Source organism: Gossypium hirsutum, chromosome A02 (genome assembly GCF_007990345.1).
Source record: "Gossypium hirsutum isolate 1008001.06 chromosome A02, Gossypium_hirsutum_v2.1, whole genome shotgun sequence".
NCBI lineage: Eukaryota > Viridiplantae > Streptophyta > Magnoliopsida > Malvales > Malvaceae > Gossypium > Gossypium hirsutum.
Window position 1 is genome coordinate 18,650,417 of NC_053425.1, and position 18,150 is coordinate 18,668,566.

At 36.1% G+C, this 18,150-nt stretch overlaps 1 long non-coding RNA gene and 1 other non-coding gene across 2 annotated transcripts; both read left to right on the forward strand.

The window, feature by feature from the left end:
* The first annotated feature begins 241 nt into the window (after positions 1-241).
* LOC121217186 (small nucleolar RNA R71) lies at positions 242-348 on the forward strand. Its single transcript, XR_005913341.1, has one exon. It is a non-coding gene; the product is annotated as a small nucleolar RNA R71 (small nucleolar RNA).
* An 8,768-nt stretch (positions 349-9,116) lies between these two features.
* Positions 9,117-12,670, forward strand: LOC107951122 (uncharacterized). The gene is made up of 3 exons (XR_001698331.2): positions 9,117-10,492; positions 10,604-10,720; positions 12,122-12,670. It is a non-coding gene; the product is annotated as an uncharacterized lncRNA (long non-coding RNA).
* The last annotated feature ends 5,480 nt before the right edge of the window (positions 12,671-18,150 follow it).

Consider the following 18,150-nt stretch of genomic DNA (forward strand, 5'->3'; position numbering starts at 1 on the left):
TAAGAGTTCTACTTGGTTAGATAGCATAGTAACCGCATCGAGGTTGAAAACACCGGCTGCTTTCGTTGGCTTTGTTCTCATAACTTGCCACTGATAGTTATTCAGTGACATCTCCTCAATAAATTCGTAAGTCGTCTCAAGTGTTTTATTATTGATAGTTCCTCCAGCTGCTGCATCAATCATCTGCCAAGTCGAAGGATTCAGGCCCTTATGGAACGTTTGAACCTGTAGCCAATGCGGTAACCCATGGTGAGGGCACCTTCTCAAAAGGTCCTTGTATCTCTCCCATGCATCGTAGAGTGTTTCTAAATCCATCTGCACAAAAGAAGAGATATCATTACGTAATTTGGCTATTTTAGCCAGTGGAAAATATTTTAATAAAAATTTTTCGGTCATTTGTTCCCAAGTAGTGATTGACCCTCATGGTAACGAGTTCAACCACTATTTAGCCTTATTCCTTAATGAAAAGGAAACAACCGAAGACGGATGGTGTCATCAGAAACGCCATTAATTTTAAAGGTATCGCAAAATTCTAGGAAATTTGCCAAGTGAGCGTTGGGATCCTCATCTTGCAAACCATCAAACTGAACAAACTGTTGTATCATTTAAATTGTGTTAGGTTTTAGTTCAAAATTATTTGCAGCAATAGCAGGTCTAACTATACTTGACTCAGTTCCTGTTAAATTAGGTTTAGCATAATCATACATAGTGCGCGGAGTAGGATTCTGATTAACAGCAATTGTAGGAGGTAGCGGATTTTCTTATTTTTCAGCCATCTCTTCAGTTAGGGTTTGAATATCGTCCTCTTGCTCGTTCTCTGCGTATCTTAAGCTTCGCCTTATTTCTCTTTGGTTTCTGCGAACTGTGCGATCGATCTCACTATCAAAAAGCAATGGTCCTGACGGGTTTCTTCTAGTCATAAACTATAAGAACCTGCCAGAAAAAGGGAAAAAGAAGAATTAGTAATAAAAATTAGAAATAAATTTAAATTGCAGTAAAAGTAAATAACTAAAGTAATAAAAATCGAGTGTTCCTAATATCTTAGTTCCCCGGTAACAGCGCCAAAAACTTGATGCGTGATATTCGTGACAGGTTTTAAATATTTATAATGAATCGTTCTTAAAACTAACTATTATCACGATGAAGGCAAGTGTACCTATCGAACAGTAGTATAGTTTTAGCTAGACCGGATTGTCGAACCTAAAGGAACTAAAAGTACTAGTAATGACTGTCTTTTTATTATCTAGCCTAAGAATAACGGAGTTTGTTTTTACTAACTAATTAACTAAACTAATAAATCACAGAAAATAGAATTGGGGAATTACTTTTTGAAAAACGATTGAATTAAGACAATACCTAAGGATAGATCCAGCTAGACTTCACTTGTTATTTGACTATGAATCGGACGATTTATTCATTTGACTTGATCCGTAGAAATCTCTAAGTTATATTATTATCCCTCTCGAGACTAACAACTTCTAACCATAGGTTGAATAATTGAAATCTCTTTCTAATTAACTCCCTAGGGTTGCATTAACTCGATCTATGGATCCCCTTATTAGGTTTCACCCTAATCTGGCAAAATCTTGTCACCCTATCTCTAGGCGCGCAATCAACTCTACTTAATTATGATAAATGTACTTTTAGACAGGGTCTATTCCTCCTCTGAATAAGAGCTTAACTTGAATCAATATCCTGGAATATCAAAACAAGAATTAAGAACAAGTCAAATATTTATCATACAATTCAGATAATAATAACAAGATCTGTCTTAGGTTTCATTCCCCAAAGGTATTTAGGGGTTTTAGTTCAAAACTAAAAAGGTAAAGATCTTAGAAGAATAATGAATACAAAACATAAAGCAAGACCCAAAACTCCTAAAGGGATATTGAGGGGAGATCTTCAGTCTTGATGATGAATCTGGCTTCTGAGATGGATCAATCGGCTTTCGTTGAGCAGTTCCCTACTTCCCTCTCTGTCTATATATTTTTCTCCTCCTCTAGGGTGTATTTATAGGCTTTAGAATGCCTAAGAACCCTCAAAATTGGCCTTTTCCGAATTGGACTAAACTTGGGCTCGATAGGGACACGCCCTGTGCGATTACTTAAGGTCGTGGTCAAGCATGTTAAATAGGCACGGGCATGTGGGCCACCCGTGTGAGTCGTGCTTCGATTCTGCCAAATTGACGCGGCTGTGTGGGCTGCCTGTGTGAGGAGGTCTAGGCCGTGTTGATATCGTACGTAGGCCCATTTTCTCTGTTTTGGCCCGTTTCTCGTTCCTTTCACTCTCCTATGCTCACCTAAGTGTAAAACATGAAATTAAGGCATTAGGAGCATCGAATTCACTAATTTTAAGGAAAATTCATCCATTAAATGTGTTAAGCATGGGATAAAAATATGTATTACGGTTTATCAAACCTACGAGCCTTAAGATCACAGCCTGGAACCTTAACTCTCGCTGACTATTTTAAGGCTGCAGTATTGAACTTGCAAGCCCTAAGATCATAGCTGGGAGCCTTAGCTCTTGCTAACTGTTTAGAGGTTGCAGTATTGAACCTGCAAGACCTAAGATCGTAGCTGGGAGCCTTAGCTCTCTATAACTGTTGTAGAAGTTGCGGTATTGAACCTGCGAGCCCTAAGATCACAGTTGGGAGCTTTAGCTCTTGCTAACTATTTTAGAGGTTGTGGTATTGTACTTGTGAGCCTTAAGATCACAATTGGGAGCCTTAGCTCTTGCTAACTGTTTGAGAGGCTGTGGTATTGAACCTGTAAGCCTTAAGAGCACAGGTGAGAGCCTTAGCTCTCGCTAACGGTTTTAGAAGTTGTGGTATTGAACCTGCGAGCCTTAGCTCTCCCTAACTATTTTTTCAGGGCTGAAGTATTAAACCTGCGAGCTTTAAGATCAAAACTAGGAACCTTAGCTCTCACCAACTGCTTTAGAGGCTACAGTATTGAATCTGCAAGCCTTAAGATCATAGTTGGGAGCCTTAGATCTCTTTAGCTATTTTTGAGGCTACGGTATTGAACCTATGAGCCCTAAGATAACAATTGGCAGCCTTAGCTCTCACTAACTGTTTTAGAGGCTAGAGTACTGAACCTGGGAGCATTAAGATCACAACTGGAAGCCTAAGCTTTCTCTAACTGTTTTTTGAGGGGAGGATAATATAAAGTAAATATACTATTAAAAGAACATCTTTTCATTAAAGTAATAGAATTTACGCATAATACTTTTTAATATGACGCGCATTCTATGTGCGCGGTAAAGTTGCACCCTTCAGTTTTGCCAATTTGTATACTCTATAGCCTATTTTTTTTCATAACTTTGTACGGTCCCTCCCATCTTGGGGCCATATTTCATTGTTGCAAAGCTAGGAGGCTGGCTTCAGTGTTTTTGAGCACAAGGTCACAACTTGAAATTGTTTGGCTTTTACCTTGGAATTGCAATAACTAGCTACTTGCTGAGCGTGTGTCGTGTTCCTGATTTCTAATACTTATTTAATCTCATCAATGAGATCAAGGTTGGGCTTCATAGTTTCCTACTTGGCATTTTCGTTGAAGTGTGTTATTTTATGTGAGCACATTCCAATCTCAGCGATAGTCATTACTTTTGCACCATAAACCATCGAGAATATTGTCTCTCCTATTGCAGTGTAAGGGGATATTCGCAGGGCTCATAAAATTCCAGGTAGTTCCCCTAACCAAAAATCTTTGACCTCTCCCACTTTCTTCTTTAAGGCTGTCAAAATCTTCTCATTCATAGCCTCACTTACCAATTAGTTTAGGGAGTTTTCACAGAGTTTTGAGCCAAGGAGATAGGAAGATCAACATAAAAGTTCTTGGATTTCCCCTGAAATTGTGTACCATTGTCTGTTATTATCAAATATGGTACACTAAACCTATACATAATAGATTTCTAAAGGAAAGATTCCATTTGTCTCTCAATGATGGTTGCTAGAGCCTCAACTTCAATCCATTTGGTGAAGTAGTCCATCATGACAACTATAAATTTCTTCTATGTTGTGGCTATTGGGAATGGGCCAAGGATGTTGACTCCCCAAGTTGTAAATGCCCAAGGGCTTAACATGATCTTAACAGGTTCTACTGGTTGTCTTTATACCTAGGCATACCTTTGGCAAGAATCACATGTGCAAACTAGCTCATGTACATCTTTCTCAATTGTGGGCCAGTAATATCCCTGCCTAAAGATTTTCTGGGTAAGCAATCTTCCACCTAAGTGTTTGCCATAAATACCTTCATGAATCTCTCGTATCACATACCCAGCTTCCAATGGCGTTAGACATAGCAACAGTGGCTATGAGAATCCTTTTTTATACAGTACACCTTCTAAAAGTGTATACCTCGTGGCTTTATATTACAATTTTGTGAGCTCTTTTTTATTTAAGCACTCATTTATCCCTTGTAATATGCGAACTATAGGTGTCATCCATGTGTCTTCTTGATTTATAGCATATCCTTGGAGTGTATCGTAACTTGGGGCTTTCCTGTGCTACAACATAATCTTTCGCCTTTGCTAGATGAAATGGAAGACGCTACGTTAGACAAAGTGTCTGCTCGTGTGTTATCGCTCCTTGAGACGTTTTTTACTTGTATCTTATCAAACCCTGCTAGCAACTGGGTTGCAATCGAGTGGTACTTCTTCAACCTTGACTCTTTGACCTGATACTCCTCGTTCAACTGTTTGGCGACCAAAAGTGAATCTGCATGGATAATAACCTCTCTCGCTCCAAGCTAGTGAGCTAACTGCAACCCTAGTACCAATACCTTGTCCTCTATAGTGTTATTAGACTTCTAAAATCCAAAAGAGAGCCCATACTACCATACGTTTCCTTCAGGATCCCCCAAGAGTACTTCTGCTTCTAGTCTAGTCTTTGCCATAAGTCTATCGAACCAAACTCAGCGAGCTTTTACTCCATTTGATCACTCTTCGGGAGGTGTCAGGTTTGGACAATTTCTTTGATGAGCTGGTTCGTCACAACTACCATGGGATGGAATTGAAAGTATGGTCACAATTTGCGAACAACAATAATTAAAGCAAAAATAAGTTTTTCAACTTTTGCGTGCTTGAGTTCTCCATTTTGCAACACCTTATTAATTTAATACATGGGAAATTATCAAACACATTTTTCCTTGAACAAGATAGCTACCACAGTTTCCTCAGACGTGACAAGGTACAAATAAATGGTCTCTCCTTCACTAGGTGACATAAATAACGGAAGGGATGTGAGGTACTCTTTAAGCTTTTTAAAATTTGTGAGGTACTCGATCTACTCTATGAAAATCTTGTTCAGTAGCCTCTAGTAAGTTGCACCTATATTTTTCAAACCAAAAGGCATCACACGATAGCAAAATAAACCTTCTTCTATAACAAAATCTTTTTTCTCTCTTGGTCTTCAAGAACCATGGAGAACTGATTATATCTAGAGAAAGCATCCATAAAGCTCATGAATTTGTTATCGGAGGATGCGTCTATCAGTTTATCAATCGAAGGAAGAGGGAAACTATTTTTTGGACAAGCCTCCGTGAGATTGGTAAAGTCTATACACATTCTCCACTTACCATTCGGCTTCTTCACCATTACTACATTCGAAAGCCACTCCGGATATTCAACTTCCCTGATAAACCCTGCGGCCAACAGTTTTGCAACCTCATGCCTTATAACCTCCACAACCTGAATTGCGAACTTTCTCCTTTTCTACTTTATGGGTCTAACTCTAGACAAAACATTCAACCTATGCACAATTACCATAGGGTCCACCCCCGGTATATCTGCAGCAGACCAAGCAAAAATGTCAGCATTTATTCTTAAACAATGAACTCAAACTTTCCTTTTCCTTACTTGTCAGTGCAGACGAAATTCTAACCACCTTATCTGTATTACCACTAGAAAGTTGCAAAGTTTCCATAGCTTCAGCTGCTTTTGGTTTCTTTCCTCGCTCCTCGTATCTATTATCCAGACTATCCAAATCTAATAACTTTCCATCTAACTTTGCCTATTGTGAACTCTAGCCTCGTTGTTCCTACTCGTGAGCCGCTGTAACTACAACATGTAACATTACCTTGCTACTCTCTGATCCAATTGCATGTACCCCACTCCAATTTTGGTGGGAAATTTGATCTTCATACAAAAAGTTGCCACCATCATCCTTGCCATCCTTATGGTGGGATGCGCAAAAAATGACATTAAAAGCCATAAGATGATCTACCACAAAAAAACTACACATACTCTATGGTAGTGTGCTCATCATCCCCCAAAGTTACTGGTAATGTAATAGATCCTTTTACCTTGACATAATGGTTTGTGAAACCATAAAATGGGCTAGCCTTCTTTAATGCATTCTCCTTTAACCCTATTTTTTGAAAAGCTTCCCAAGTTAGAACTTCAAATGTGCTCCCACTATCTACAATGATATTTTTTACTTCAAAATCGACAATTATTGTAGTCACCACGATAGGATCATTCCCATCCTCATCGGATATTCCTCATCTTCTTCGGTAAAGTCCACTTTCCAATTTTCCTACTAGCGAGGCTTTTTAAATGAATCAATAGGCATAACTCCCTTGAAGTGAGCCTTTCTCTTAGTGTTATAGGTCATCCATTCTTCATCTATTCCCACTATCAATTGGATGGTACCCCTAACCTTCTACTTACCCTTAAGATCACCTCGCAAACTCTAACCCTGATGGGAAACACCCTGATCAACAAACTCGGTCAGCTTGTCGTTTCTCACTGCTTCCTTAATGGCATCATTCAGAGTGAAACAATCTTCAGTTTTGTGTCTGACATCATTTTGGAAGGCACATTTGTATCTTAAGTTGGATCTCCTTGTACTGTGCCTTATTGGAGATGGATTAGGTAGAATTCTAAGGCCTTTTACCTAGTTCAGAATGTAAGTGTGAGTAGCGTTCAAAGGAGTATAAACTTCAAACCTACCATGGGGGACGTATCTCCTGGTATCATTTTGTTGAGATCTCTAAGGAGCCTTGAGAGAATCACCTTGTGCTTGGTTTCTCTACTGTCCATTACCTCTCACTCGCAATAACTAGTTAGGAGGATCTTGCTTGTAGCAAGCTCTCTCTCAGTTTCTAAACTGTCTATCTTCCCTCTAAAAAGTGCCATGTAATGTCTTCTTAATATCTTTCGCTTCTACGAATTTGTGGGCCTGCTCGTACAAATTGGCCAAACTATATGGTCTATTATAAGTAAAGGAGTATTGCACATGGTTATTTTGTACCCACATTATGAAGGCATCAATAGCCTAATGATCCTCTAATTTTTTCGTGTTTAGAGTCACTGCATGCAACTGCTTAACATAATCCTAGAGGGATTCACCCTCTCTCAGTTTCACCTATATCAGTCTATAAGTGTGTTTTGATCATTCTTTGGGCTTTGAATCTCTCCAAAAATAGTTGTCCTAACTAAGAGAAGCTTCAAATTTAGCCATGTGGAAGGGATAAATACTAGTCATTCACAATTCCTTTAAGCGTTACAGAAAAAGCTTTACACTTTATTGAATATGATGCTGACAATACATTCATGTACTTATTGTATTACGTCAAGTGGGCTCAGGAGTCCCTTCTCCCCTCAAACATGTCCTTTGGGACCTTGAAATTGTGTGACAAGTTCACCGTTGCTCTGTTAAGGGCCAATGGATTGTTGGAATAGAACAACCAATCTATGCCCTGAGATTCAGGGTGCAATGCTCTTACATCTCGTTGTAGTTCATCCATCTCGCTTTGTCATTCCCTTGCATGCATGCCTGGAGTTTCATCTTTCACATTCTCGTTGTCATAAAAGTTGAAAGTTTCAAAGTTTACCTTCATTCTCAACTCCTCATTTTATTTCAATAATTTCTGCTGGAAAGTCTACTGCTACTCAAATTGTGCCTCCTATGTAGCCATTTTCCCTCTCATGTACCTCATTTGCTCTTGAGGAGCAAAAAAATTACTGCAAAGTTACCTCCTGGTTAGGGGGAGGTGGAAACCCTTGACCGGTGGATATGTTCATGTCTAAATGACCGAAAACTCCTTGATGAGCCATATTGTAGAAAACTCCTTGATGAGCCGTATTGCAGAAGTTTTTCTTTCTATCAATGAACCATCTAGTGAAGAAGTTTGCCTTGTTGGGCTGACTACCTGAACCTGATGCTCCAGGTTGTTTGGATGAAAGATAGAGGGGAAAGTTCTCATTTGGGTGAGTCATTTTCTTCTTTGAAATTGAAGAAAACTGGAAAACTAAAAAATTCAATGATCGGAAGTTCCTCCATGCTCACCGCACCAATTGTTGAGTAATTTGTTGTGTCTCATTAAAAGAAACATTCGAGTATTTATACATATTATCACTGTTCATGATTTGACTCCACCGTTATTACTTAGCCCCACTATTCATAGGACTGACACTTTGAGTAGGCCTCGGGCATGTTGGACATATGTATCATTTCAAGTCACATGCTGAAGTTCGTAGTCCCCTCCATGTGAACTTTTTTGGTGTATGCGAGCTAGGACCGCAAATTCCCTTAGACTCTTGTGAGCTGATACTGCGAGCTCCTTTCAACTACTGCGAGCTAATATCGCCAACTCCTCTAACTATCTTCTCAATGTACGTCTTGTGTACATTCATTTGTCAGGCTGAGTCGCGGGTCGACGACCCAAAACTTGTCTCGGTCTCAGGTCGGTGACTATTACTGTATGACACCTTTAAAGTATATTTTATTTAGATGGATTACTCCTATATTTTATCACACAAATAAACATTTGAACTTTAATTTAAACCTAAATAAGATGTCAATTTTCTAACCTCTAATTTATATTTAAATAAGCTTTTGACACATCTTAATATTTCATTGAAATAATATATCATGAAGCTAAAAAAATCAAATGTATATCGAACGATAGGGATTATTTCTTCTAAAATAAAAAGAATTTATTAGGGAAGCGTGAATTTAGAAGTGGTGGCCAAGTGACTTAGCCTCTCAAAATGAAAAAATTATTATACAAGTTTAAATTATAAATTAATATATGATCAAATTACATTTTGATATTTAAATTTTTTTAAGGAAAAATTATGCATTAAAGAGGAAACATAATACACTCACCAAAACCTACAAGCAACAGTTGTCTTAATAGCTGTCATAAAAATAATGGTAACTAAGGTGGTGCCTCGAGTTCTCCTAAAAAAACAAAAGGCCATAAGCTTAAATCCTAGAAAACAAGCAAAACCTAAAATTAAAACCACACACCCTATCGTGTTCCAAGGCACTTTTCCTCTTCTTTGCATCTTTAACCATTATCGAAGCTTTCTGGCTTACTTCCATCACTGTATTTTCCTTTATAATCCAGTATCAGACTTCTCCAAAAATCTGAGTTTGTCAGATAAATAAGAACCATTATTTTTGGTAGATCATCCCCGAACTCAGAAAGAAATGACCCATCTTCACCAATTCAAACATCTTCTTTGATTGTTGACGACTGTGGGACGGGCTAGTGAGATTGTGCCCTCGAGCTACAAGGGTGTGCGCAACTTCATTTGCATTTCGAGGAGGAAATTGAAAAGATAAGTTAAGAAAACTGGGTATTCTCTTAATTTCATTTATAATGTTGCCAATCGTCGATCTGTCCTTTGAGTCTAATTTGAGTGTTTTTATAACTATTAGAGCATCACATTCTACTATCAGATCTCGAAAACCCATTTTTTCCCAAAATATTACGACTTAAAGACACGCTTTGCTTCTACAGTGTTCGGATCCCCGCTATTGTTGTCATGTTTTATTGAAAAAGTGATGCATCAAAATTAGCTTTAACTTATTCTGCCTTGGAAGGTCTCCATAGTTCCTCCTTTGGCTTAATGTTGACCTCTGTTATGGATCTTATTTCATCTAACTCCAGAATATAAGCTTTAATAAAACCCACAACCTCCTATACCCTTCACTTTTTCCTTTCATGGTAGTATTTATTTCTATTATAACATACTTCCCAAACTGAAATTGCCATGACTGCACATAAATGAATGTTATTAATGCAAAAGAAAGAGATTGACCATTGGTTCCGTGTTTGTTCTATGTTTATGTGTGAGACATCAACCCCAACCTCCTACAAGACCTTTTTTGTGAATTCGCAATCTCGAAAAAGGTGTTCCACAGTTTCTTCTTCTACTGAGCAGATTGGACAAGTAACATCATTCTTGAGTCTTCGAGTCTTTAGGTTACGAAGCGTGGGGAGATAATTGTTAGTTACTCTCCATAAATGTATTTTTATTTTACTGGGAATCGGGAGGTTCCACAGTTTTTTAAAATAAGCTTTTATATTAGTTTGGTCTGTACAATAACCCTGTAGATGTAGGTAATTTGTAATTATTCATTTAAAACCAGTTTGAACTGTGTACTCGCCCGATTTATCTCCATGCCATATTATAACATCCTATTGAGTCGTGCTTACCAATGGAATAGACAGGATTGCCTCGGCTTGTTCCCTTTCCAGTAAGTTCTAGATTGCATCATAGTTTCATGTAAAAGATTATTTATTAATTAGATCTTCTACTTTGGAATAGTTTATATTTATAATCTAACTTTTACTTTTCCATTTTTAAGGGTAGATAGCCAAGCATCATTCCAGATATTTGTTAATTCGTCATTCCCTATCCTCCAGCTTGTTCCTTTTTCCAATAAACTACGCACATTCCAAATGCTGTGCCAGGTAAAAGAGGGGTAAGCTCCTAACCTTTCATTTAAAAAATTACCACATGGATAATATTTTATTTTCACTATGCGTGCAAACAAACAATTGAGTTGGATGAATAGTCTCCATCCTTGTTTAGCCAATAGGTAGAATTGAACATTGCTAAATCCCTAAACCCCAAAGCCTCAAACGCTTTTGGACTGCACATAACGAACCGATTACTCCAATGAATGCCCTTATTAGTTTTTAAATTTCGCCACCAAAATTTACTCATCAAATTTTCTAATTCTCTGCAAAGCAACACTGGTAATTTAAAACACTGCATGGCGTACATGGGAAGTGCTTGTAAAATTTATTTTATAAAAACTTCTTTACCATCAAAAGAAAAATTACAAATGCTCTAACTCTTGGTTTTTTGAATAACTCTTTCTTTTAACTCCACGAACGCGTCCGTTTTTCTCCTACCTACCATTGTTGGTAAGCCCATATATTTTTTTGGGTTATTTGAGATTCAAACCCCCAAAAATCCCTCTATTTGCTCTTTAAGGTCATCTTGTACATTTCTGCTAAAATAAATCAGGGATTTCTCGAAACTTACTAGCTGACCAGAAATACTTCCGTACTCATTAAATACTGTTTTCATTGTTGTTGCACCTTCCATCATTGCTCCCCCAAACAATAGCTATCGTTGGTAAAGGAAAGATGGGTGATAGATAGATCTCCTCTGCCCACTCTAGCCCATCCAATTGTCCTTCTCTTTTAGCCTTATTCAGTAGCATAGAAAGGCCTTTTGCACATATGGGCTCAGAGGGTCTCCTTGCCTTATTCCTCTTGTTGGTTTGAATTCTGTCCCTTGATTCCCATTAAGTACCACCAAACGGGATACTGTTCTTACACACCTCATTACAAGATCAATCCAACTGCTGCAAAAGCCTAACATTTTCATCATATCTTCAAGATAATTCCATTCCGCTCTGTCATAGGCTTTACTCATGTCCAATTTTAGGGAAAAAAAAGCCTGTGCCTCCTCTTTTCTTTTTGAAAGAATGTAAAATTTCATAAGCTATCATAATGTTATCAGTTATTTGTCTTCATGGGACAAAAGCACCATATGTTTCTTTGATGCATAAGTGTAGAACTCTTCGAAATCTATTAACCATTACTGATCAAAACCATGGTTGGAAGATACCATGGCATCCTTTAGAACAAGAAATTATTAAGAAATTATTCGAAAAGGTACATAATTGGAGTGAGTAATTTATTAAACTATTAAGGTTTTTGGTACGAAAATGAATCAAATGAACATATAGATGCTTTATGACTCATTGCATAATTAAGTTTAAATAATCTTGATATAGCAAATTATGTTACATTCTATACAAGCTTACTAAGCATAAATTGCTTACGTTGTTTTTATTTTTCTCTTGTAGATTTTGAAAAGCTTGGATAGTTGGAAGATCGAGTTGGAGCACATACACTATCCGTTCATCATCTCTGTAAATGTTTTGGGTCATTTTGATGTTGGTTATAAATGACATGTATTAGGTTATTTCGGTTAAGTTGTTCATGTAGTTATGTTTAGTACTTGAAATGGTGATACTTGAAATGGTTTGTCTTGGTGTTTAAGAAAGGGTAGTTGAATTCGCTTGCGTTAGGGGTTATTTTGGAAACACACGGCTAAGACCCGGGCTGTCACACGACCGTGTGGCACACGACCACACCACATAACCGTGTTACTTTTAAATAAGTGCAAGATGAATCACACGGTTACAGAGAGTTACATGGTTTGCCAACACAGTCATGTGACCTTACTTTGAATGTACACAAGGTCTAGCACATGGCAGTGACATGGCCGTGTGACCCTATTTCGAATATCCACACGGGTTGGAACATAGCCGTGTGTCGTATAATTCAAATGTTATGCGATTGGCCATAAGACCGTGTAACCCATGTTTGTAAAATTTTTTATTTTTTTCAAATTAGTCCTTGAATGTTCCTAAAATATTTTTACGGCCCGTAAGCTTGGTTTAAGGTTCGTAGGTGAACTTATACTATAAATGAAATGTGTATTTGAATGTTAGTATTTAATTTGAATAATTGTTTCTGTTTGAAGTTAAATGTTTTGAATTGTACTATAATACTCTGTAACCTTAATTTGGCGATGGAAACAAGTTAGGGGTGCTACAAGGAGGTGGTGGGAACAGTCTATTTAATCTAGTTTAAAGTATTTTGAAGACGTGTCTGATTGATCCAAGTCTCAACAAGAATTTATTAGTGCTGATTCCTAAAGTGGAAGGGGTAGAAACGTTAGCACAGTATCGTCCAATTAGCTTATGTAATGTAATATACAAAGACATTACAAAAACTTTAGTTAATCGACTTCGACTAGTAATGCAGTAAACTTTAGTTAATCGACTTCGGCTAGTAATGCAGTAAACTTTAGTTAATCAACTTCGATTAGTAATACAAAAATTGGTTGAACAGCATCAAGATAGCTTTATAGCTGGGCATAGCTTCTCAGACAATATTATTATTGCCCAAGAAGCAATTCACTCAATGCAGGTCACGAAAAGCAAGAAGACTTGGATGACAATAAAAGTTGATTTAGAGAAAGCATACGATAGAGTGTGGCAGGGTTTCCTTAAAAACCCACTAGAAGATATTGGGTTCTTGTATTCTATTATCAATGTCATCATGTAGTGTATCACTATGGCTTCTATGGAAGTTCTCTAGAATGGGGTCACCACTAATACTTTCTTTCCGACGAGAGGTTTAAGGCAAGGGCATCCTCTATTCCCTTATCTTTTTGTTCTGGGCATGGAGCAATTGGGACATCTGCTCGATTCGGTAGTTGAAAATAATGAATAGGAGCCCTTTTCTCTCTTTCGTCATGTCCAAAATTTGTTGCATTTCTTTTTTGCTGATGACTTGTTTCTTTTTTGTAGAGCTGATAATAAAGGCATAGATTGTGTTAATGGCATTTTAGATTACTTTTCTACTCATTCTTGACAAAAAGTCAATAGGTGTAAGACTCAAATCTTTCTCTAGCAACACCCCAAAAGATATGGCGACGAAGATCAGTAATAAGCTTGGTTTTGTTAAAGTTAATGATCTAGGGAAGTACCTGGGCATGCCACTGTTTCACACTCAAGTATCTACCAATACTTTCCAGTTTATGGTGCATAAAGTTAGGAATAATTTAAATGGCTGGGGCACTCGAAAACTTTCCTTGGCTCTTCGAATAACATTGGCAAAGTTGGCTCCCTTGGAAATTCCAAATTACTTCATAAGTACTACGAGATTTCCAATCATAGTTTGCAAGAAAATTGAGAAATTAGCAAGGGGTTTTATCTAGGAATCTACCACTTCAGGGAGAATGCCAGCTTTAGTTAAATGGCAAGACATGTGCTTACCTGTTGACAAAGGTCGGTTAGGCATCTGATAGCTTATGGATCATAACAAGATTTTTTTTACTAAAATATGGGCTACAACATTCTAGCCAATACTGATTCACTTTGGGTCCTTATGGTAGGGAACAAATATAATGTCCATGGGATATTACTTGAGTCTATCACATGAAATAATTGTTTGCATCTTTGGCGCGCTCTTTCCAACCAATGGAATGAGATTAAAGAAGGCACCATTTGGATGATTAGAGATGGCCACCCAGTTAATTTTTATAATGATTTCTAGGTGGAGGGTGTATGTCCCCTAAAATCTTTTCATATAGGCAGGGGATAGATTGATGACACTCTAAAAGTCTGTGATGTGTTTAATAACATTGGCTCATGGGATTGAAATTTATTAAAAAATCTGCTACCAAGAAACATCACCGCTTATATTGATACAATTATGCCGCCAGTGATAGGAGTTGTCCCTAATCGCTTGGCTTGTAGGTGGATGTCGAAAGGTGTTTTCTCTTCTGCAAAAACGTATAGTCACTTTATGGAGCAAATAAAGCTAGCTAATTGCAAGGCTCTTTCAGGTGTTTGGAAGACACTTGCTCCACAAAGAGTGAAAACCTTTCTTTTGTTGCTCAGACAAAATCAGTTACTTACTAAAGAGATTCGAGTCAAGAGGGGAATGACAAGGGATGGCCCTTGTGTACGTTGCAGTGTTTTAACTGAAACAATTCTCCATGTTATTCGAGATTGTCCATATGTGACTAGCATTTGGAAATCATTGGTAAGTCAAAATGTTTGGCATTCATATTTCTCTTCTTCCTTGGATGACTGGCTTAATGGAAGTCTGAGTAATTCTTATGGATTCACGGTTACCTATGGAGAGTGGAAAACTTTGTTTTCAGCTATTTCTTGGCTAATCTGGAAACACGGGAACAGATTTGTTTTTAAAGGTGCATGCTATAGCAGTGCTACATTGATTGCCACTAGTATAGCTTGGACTAAAAGCTTTAACAATACTAAAAGTTTAGAAAAAATTCATAGCAGTGCATACACGAAAAGTGTTTGGCAAACACCATCAGCAAGTTGGGTGAAACTTAACATTGACGGAGGTTTTTCTCTTCATAAATCCTGTGTTGCAGTAGGGGGTGTTCCGAAATCAAGATGGAGCCTGGTTACTTGGCTTTACAATGGCATTTGGCAAATCAAGAATTTTTCAAACCGAGGAAAGGGCGATCTACGATGGACTTTCTATTGCATGGAAGGAAGGTTTCAGACAGATTGAAGTGGCAAGTGGCAATGTCATTAGATTGACATTATTAGCAACAGTTATGCAGTGGATAATGGTCTTTCGGAGGTACAATTCATCCACTTTCTACTTATGAAGGACTGACAAGTTAGGTTCCGACATATTCCAAGGAAACAAAATAAGGTTGCAGATGGCTATTAGAAATTTAAATATGATTTACAGTTTTAAAGAGCCTCCAATTAGTGTTCGAACATTGTTGCTGGTTGATCTTCACAACTCAAAACCATTGGAAATTCTCATAAGAACTATGTTGATGCAGTTGATTTATATTACTTCTTTTTTATCAAAAGAATCATTAAAATTAAGAATAAAATTTCAGGGTTAACCTTTTATTTTAATAAAATATTTCAGAAATATCATTCTCGTTCTTCGCAAAATTAGTTGTTTGAAAATTAAAAAGTGATATTTATAATTATAGATTATAGAAATGAAAATAGGAAAAACAAATATTTGACTTGATCATCCTTGGTTGGAGGAGTGCAATTACAATGATATAAGCAAGAAGATAATTATAATCTTTCACAAAATAAATAGATAAGTAAATTCAATTTTAAGAAAATCGCTTAAATTAAATATAATCAGACGTTTTTATTTTAAAATTTGAAAAACGGATTATTAAGTCTAAACTCAAAATTAATGCTAAAACTCATTACACTCAAGTTAAGTAAAAACAAAAACAAAATTACAAAATTAAATTCAAGTAAATAAATTAAACTTACAAACTCAATACCTTAATTTTCTCCATTATTTCCAGTGGCACCACAAACATTTTTTCTAATAACAGATATCATACCTTCTAAGCTTCTAATTCTTTAAAAATTTGAATCCATCATTCTCAAATTACCAAAACTTTGGAAGATAAAAATAAGAAGAATTGTATAGTTTTCGACATGGATCTCATCCAATATTACTTCATCAAACTTATAACAAATTAAAAAATTAATTAATTAACTAGATCAAGATATCACAATAAATTACGTACAATATTAAAAAAAAGTAAATTTTAATCAAATTAATGCTTAAAAAAAAGTAATCATAAAAAAAATCAAACTACAAAGCAAAAAAAAATGTAACTTCTAAAGAATTATAATATAATAAAAAAATTAATAACAATAAAAGTTGTTGTAAATACATTAAATGGATGTCTATAACCCCTTTAAACATATTAAAGTAATGAGAGAAAACTCTTTACTTCATTTATGATCAAAAGATGATTAAATGGAGTAATTAAGAAAACTTAATTCACATTTATTGATTGAATGTAATACATTTATTAATTGAATGTCAAGGAGCTGATAAATTGCACATTGTAAGTGAAAATTAAACAATGAAAATTCTCTCGTATTTTTCATCCACTTTTTACTTATTATTATTGTTTTATTAATTTTTCTATAACACGTTATCGGCACGAGTTTCTACGAGTTCATAGTGAAGTTCATGTCATTTCGACTTTATATAATTTTCCCTTATAACTCCCGTTAAACTATATACGGTATACGTATTTTCATAAGTCTTTTATTTTATTTTCTAGATGAAATATTTACTTTGGGTAACATTTGCACATTTATTTTTACAATTCAAATCCAATAATGATAATTATATATACATGTTTTATTTTTTATTAAAAGAAACTTCAGTTAATGTAATTTGTGTTAAGTTATTATTATGAGTATTCCTCTCTATGTCAATATTTGACATACATATTATTATTTAGCAAATTTGGTATATATAATTGAATTATTTTACGATTGAGAATGCATATTATTTTACTAATATTTTTTTTTATTTTGATTCAAGTTATTATAATGTCAAATCTTGCCAAACTTGAATTTGCGACTTTAGATATCTTAGGCATGAATTATTTGTCATGGGTGTTAGATGTTGAAATTCACCTAGATGCTAAAGGTCTAGGAAATACTATGTTAACAGATGAAGAAGCATCTAATCAAGACAAGGCAAAAGCAATAATTTTCATCTGTCATCAGGTACATGAATGATTAAAAGTGGAATATCTCACAGTGAAAGACCCTCTTGAGTTGTGGAAAAATTAAAAAAAAAACGATTTGACCATCAGAAAACGGTGATACTCCCTAAAGCTCGTTATGATTGGATGCACTTACGATTGCAAGATTTTAAGACTGTAAGTGAATACAATTAAGAACTTTTCAAAATTAGTTCTCAACTAAAATTATGTGGAGAAAACATAACTGATGAGGACTTGTTAGAGAAAACATTTCAACCTTTCATGCTACTAATGTGCTCCTGCAGCAGCAATACCGTGAAAAAGGTTTTAAAAGGTATTCTGGATTGATTTCATGTCTTTTGGTGGCTGAACAAAATAATGAGTTGTTGATGAAAAATCATGGAATTTGTCCCACTGGTTCTGTGCCATTCCTTGAAGTGAATGTAGTAGTACACAATAATTATGAAAATAGAAAATATAGAGGTCACGGTCGTGGTCATGGACGTAATGAGGGACGAGGTCGAGGACGTACTAGTAATCTTTATCATGGTGGTCATAACAATGATACTTCTAGCCACCAGAAAAAGAATAACAATTAAAGACAAGAAATAAGTGGTAAAAATAATCGTTCAAAGATTGTTGAGAATATATGCTACTGATGTGGTATGAAAGGGCACTAGTCACGTACCTGTCATACGTCTGAGCCTTTAGTGAAACTTTATCAAGAATCCATTAAAAAAAAGGGGGAAAACATATGGAGACAAATTTTGTATCCCAAAATGATGA